This window comes from Rutidosis leptorrhynchoides, chromosome 5, assembly GCF_046630445.1.
Source record: "Rutidosis leptorrhynchoides isolate AG116_Rl617_1_P2 chromosome 5, CSIRO_AGI_Rlap_v1, whole genome shotgun sequence".
Taxonomy (NCBI): domain Eukaryota; kingdom Viridiplantae; phylum Streptophyta; class Magnoliopsida; order Asterales; family Asteraceae; genus Rutidosis; species Rutidosis leptorrhynchoides.
The window spans coordinates 11,703,817-11,709,903 of NC_092337.1; the positions used below are offsets into that span (position 1 = coordinate 11,703,817).

Genomic DNA, 6,087 nt, shown 5'->3' on the forward strand with positions numbered 1-6,087 from the left:
ATAAAACTATGTACGTATAATACGCGTATAAATATATATAATATTAATTTAAATCGTTATATATATTTAATAAAATAAAATATAAATATCGTTATCTTTATCATACTGGTTAAGTAATGAATTGTCAAAAGTGGTTCTAGATATTTATAAAAGTTATATACGTTTTAATAATAAAGTTCTTTTTAAACTGAAAACTTTTTTGTACGTTTGAAACTAAATCAAATAAATATAATAATTTTGTTTTCCAAAACCAAATATATTTTTAAGAATCATTTTGTTTAAAGGTTAAAATAATGGAAATCGTTATATCATAAAATGTTTTAAAAAAGTAGAATCATATATATTCATAATAGGTTTCAAGTTTTTAAATTACAGTTTGTTGGTGAAGCATGAGATAAAGTTCAAAGGTTAAATAAACGTATGAAATCATCTTAATGAAAAATGTCGAGTTACTTAACTTGTCGATATCCAACATCTAAGTTATTTACACTTCACGTTCTTACTTATAAATCACTTTACCATTTTCCGAATGTTGTGAAAAAGAATAGATTTCTTAAATCACAGTGGACCTCATAACATAGACCCGTAATCATATCATAATGTATCTGATAAATCAACAATTTGATATTATCTTCTAATTCCATCGATAAACATATTGAAACAAATACGATCATGTAAAGTATTATACGTTTAATACTTTATTAATATTCTCAAGTTATAATATATATATATATATACATATATACATATTTATTTATATATAACGGTTCGTGAATCGTCTGAATTTGGTCGAGGTTATAATGAATGTATGAACACAATTTAAAATTCTTGAGATTTAACTTAACAAACTTTGCTTATCGTGTCGGAATAATATAAAGATAAAGTTTAAATTTGATTGGAAATTTCTGGGTTGTCACAGGAATGTAACACCCTAGGCAAATCCCACATCGCCCACAGACATGAGTGATCATGGGATTATAAGGTAATACCCACGCTTAAATGACACAACGCATTTTGGGACCACATGCAGAGCAGATGTGTGAGTACGCTGCAGTTAAGCGTGCTCGAGCGAGAGCACTACCAGGATGGGTGACCTCCTGGGAAAGTGCTTCTCGTGTGTGGTCGCCAAGAAAAAGCCGTGTGCCTGCGGGCAAAGCGAACAATATTGTGGTCATGTTAAGCTGGGGTGTTACAGAATGGTATCAGAGCCACTCATGTGCTGTTGGGGGTGGTGGGGCAAACCTCATCGAGGACGATGAGTCCCTAAGGGGGGGTGAATGTAACACCCTAGGCAAATCCCACATCGCCCACAGATATGAGTGATCATGGGATTATAAGGTAATACCCACGCTTAAATGACACAACGCGTTTTGGGACCACATGCAGAGCAGATGTGTGAGTACGCTGCAGTTAAGCGTGCTCGAGCGAGAGCACTACCAGGATGGGTGACCTCCTAGGAAGTGCTTCTCGTGTGTGGTCGCCAAGAAAAAAGCCTTGCGCCTGCGGGCAAAGCGAACAATATTGTGGTCATGTTAAGCTGGGGTGTTACAGAATAAAATTTGGACCATTTCTCGATTTGTGCGTGTCATCCTTGCGTAGGGGCCATGCTAATCTTCTCTGTATCGTTCCAATTTTATCGGATGTCCCCCTTTTGGTGAGTTCATTAGTTTATCATAATCATTTATTTCCATCATTTTAATAGACCACAAGAATTTCATTTCCAGTTCTCATAAATATACGTCCCATGCATAGAGACAAAAATAATCATTCATATGGTGAACACCTGGTAACCGACATTAACTAGATACATATAAGAATATCCCCTATCATTCCGGGATCCTCCTTCGGACATGATATAAATTTCGAAGTACTAAAGCATCCGGTACTTTGGATGGGGTTTGTTAGGCCCAATAGATCTATCTTTAGGATTCGCGTCAATTAGGGTGTCTGTTCCCTAATTCTTAGATTACCAGACTTAATAAAAAGGGGCATATTCGATTTCGATAATTCAACCATATAATGTAGTTTCGATTACTTATGTCTATTTCGTAAAACATTTATAAAAATTGCGCATGTATTCTCAGCCCAAAAATATAAAGGGTAAAAAGGCAAATGAAACTCACCATACTGTATTTCGTAGTAAAAATACATATAACGTCATTGAACAAGTGCAAGGTTGGCCTCGGATTCACGAACCTAAATTAATTATATATATTTATGTGTTGGTCAATATTTGTCTAACAAATTAGGTCAAGTCATAGTGTACCACAATCCTAATGCTCGAGACTAATATGCAAAAGTCAACAAAAGTAAATTTGACTCAAAATAATTTCCAAAAATTTATACATGATTAATATATAGTTTAAATATCGTCGTTTTATATTTTTAAATATTTTTAAAAGATTTATTAGAGTAAATAATATTATTTATTTATTAATAAATAAAATTTTATATTATATTTATATAATAAAATATACTTTTATATATATTAAGTAATAAAATTTATAGGGTTCATTTAATATTATAAAGATAATATGATACGTATTATTAAAGTAAGTTATTACACGTAATAAAATATGTTTGTATCAAATATTTATTTGATAAAATAATATCTATAATGATAGTAAGTAAAAGTTGTATTATTTTGTAATAATAATTATTATTATAAAAATATCAATATTTATAATTACTAAGATGACATTATGATAAAACGATAATTCTAATTATGATAACTTTAATATTTACGATAATTTTTAATATTATCTTTAAAATAATAATTCTATTCTATTTAAAATAATAATAATAATGATATTTTATAGTAACAATGACATTTCTATTAAAATGATAATTTTTGTTAAAATGATAGTTTTAATACTAACGATAATTTTAATAATAATAGTAATGATAAAAATAATAAGAACGATAATTTTATCTAAATCAATATCTTATAATATTTTAATTTCATCATGATACTCTTACCCATTATTTCCTAATCGTTTCGTTTAATAGCTTTTAATCGTCTTTTATATCGTGTTCGTAATAATGATAATAATAGTAATCAAAATAATTAGGTGTTACAAATATTTGTTTTAATTACACTAATATTAATAATGATAGTTACTATAACATTATTAACGATAATACTAATAATTATCTTAATGATAATATAGTAATAATAATAATAATAACAATAAAAATAACCATTTTTAAATAATGATATATATATTAATAATGATAATAATAATAATAATACCAATAATAATAATAATAATAATAATAATAATAATAATAATAATAATAATAATAATAATAATAATAATAATAATAATAATAATAATAATAATTGGATAATAATAATAATACTAATTATAACTTTAACGATAATAACGATAGTAATAATAAAAAAAATAACAATTTTTAATGATAAATCCTTTTATTAATAAAGATAATAATAATAATAAGAAAAAAACTAGAACGACGATAATAACGACGATAATAATAATCATTTTTAATAATAATACAAAAATTCGATGGACTATAACTTCAAATCCGTTCATCGAAATCATTCGATATCTAAATGAAAAGTTCTTAATTTTTCGCTAGCTTTCCAACGACATGCATATCTTATACCTTATCTCAGTCGCATATATAACTAATTCAGGATTCAACATAACCTAACTAAAGGCAATATCAAAAGTACAAACATGCATAATCCTATATACTCGAGCACTAGTCAGGGATACACTATTAGTATGTAAAAGTTAAATTATGAGTACTCACGTATCAATATTGAGATTCAATATTGCAGGAAAGGTACGTAGACGCAACGGAGATGATAAACACTATATTGACCTCACGAGCATACCCATGAACCATACCAATCACCGCCATAACTATAACCCATAATTTCCTTAATCCAATCCCACTCGAAAAACAATTTCGAAATCACTCGGACAGCACTCTGACGTAATATTTTATGTATACTAATAATATCTTGAAATAATACGGAGTAAATATATATATGTAAATCGATTGAGAGAGTTTAGAGAAAAATATTTTCAAGTTTCTATGAAATAATGAATCTATTGAATTCTATTTATAATAGATTTTTGAATTATTAAAGTGAATTATTAAAGTATGAATTATTAAAGTGAATTATTAAAGTATGAATTATTAAAGTGAATTATTAAAGTATGAATTATTAAAGTGAATTATTAAAGTATGAATTATTAAAGTGAATTATTAAAGTATGAATTATTAAAGTGAATTATTAAAGTTAAAGTAAAGTAAAAATAAAGTAAAGGTAAAGTTTAAGTATAGTAAAAGTATAAAACTATGTACGTATAATACGCGTATAAATATATATAATATTAATTTAAATCATTATATATATTTAATAAAATAAAATATAAATATCGTTATCTTTATCATACTGGTTAAGTAATGAGTTGTCAAAAGTGGTTCTAGATATTTATAAAAGTTATATACGTTTTAATAATAAAGTTCTTTTTAAACTGAAAACGTTTTTGTACGTTTGAAACTAAATCAAATAAATATAATAATTTTGTTTTCCAAAACCAAATATATTTTTAAGAATCATTTTGTTTAAAGGTTAAAATAATGGAAATCGTTATATCATAAAATGTTTTAAAAAAGTAGAATCATATATATTCATAATAGTTTTCAAGTTTTTAAATTACAGTTTGTTGGTGAAGCATGGGATAAAGTTCAAAGGTTAAATAAACGTATGAAATCATCTTAATGAAAAATGTCGAGTTACTTAACTTGTCGATATCCAACATCTAATTTATTTACACTTCACGTTCTTACTTATAAATCACTTTACCATTTTCCGAATGTTGTCAAAAAGAATAGATTTCTTAAATCACAGTGGATCTCATAACATAGACCCGTAATCATATCATAATGTATCTGATAAATCAACAATTTGATATTATCTTCTAATTCCATCGATAAACATATTGAAACAAATACGATCATGTAAAGTATTATACGTTTAATACTTTATTAATATTCTCAAGTTATAATATATATATATATATATACATATATACATATTTATTTATATATAACGGTTCATGAATCGTCTGAATTTGGTCGAGGTTATAATGAATGTATGAACACAATTTAAAATTCTTGAGATTTAACTTAACAAACTTTAACTTATCGTGTTGGAATAATATAAAGATAAAGTTTAAATTTGATTGGAAATTTCTGGGTTGTCACAGTACCTACCCGTTAAAGAAATTTCGTCCCGAAATTTGAGTGGAAAGGTTGTGAATGATAATAAGTATGTTTTCATGATGCATATAGGCTGAAAATTAGAGTTTTATCATCAGCGAATAATTTGGATAAACAATCCATTTATATGAAGAGTACTAATGAAGCTAACATAGAAGAGTGAAATGAGTAAGTGTAGATTCATCTTATCATTTGACGTAGATATGATTGATTTCCAGATTTCAAGGGATTTGAAGAAAATCTTTGTAATAAGATTTGATTCTCCGGTAACAAAAGGAATTAGGATCCGCTTTAAATGCAATCGTCCATTTTAATTGTTCTGTCGGAGATTTTCTTATAAATTCACCTCCTTCCTTTTCTTACAACTCACACCTTCTGTTGATTCATTTTATGCAAGTTCCTAGACATCTACCCATGTCCATTGCAGATACAACAGTTTACAGGCCACCATGATCGTTCGTTATTATCCTATTTGTGTTTGTATGTGGTTACAGCAACTGCAGGAACGAGATGTGGATGTTTAACTATGTTAGACTTAGTCAGACATCCGAGTGAAGCCTCACTCGTACGGCTGACAGGCTCATACGCACGGTTGACGCTGAGCTAAGTCACAATTACAATCTAAATGAGAAGACACGAGTGAGTGATCACCCGTACGGCTGATGAAGCCAACTCGTATGTGTGATGGATGAATCGTACGGGTCAGCCAACAGCAGGGGTATATAAAGTCTTATGTTCTTCATTTTTAGGTTAAGCCTCTCATTTGTTACACACACTCAGATCTGGTGAGCTCCTCCGATTCTCTCTCAACCCAAATCACCCAGG

At 28.0% G+C, this 6,087-nt stretch overlaps 1 non-coding gene across 1 annotated transcript; it reads right to left on the bottom strand.

Moving 5' to 3' along the window:
* Positions 1-1,553: 1,553 nt before the first annotated feature.
* On the bottom strand, positions 1,554-1,659 carry LOC139850975 (U6 spliceosomal RNA). Its single transcript, XR_011760344.1, has one exon. It is a non-coding gene; the product is annotated as a U6 spliceosomal RNA (small nuclear RNA).
* Between the last annotated feature and the right edge of the window lie 4,428 nt (positions 1,660-6,087).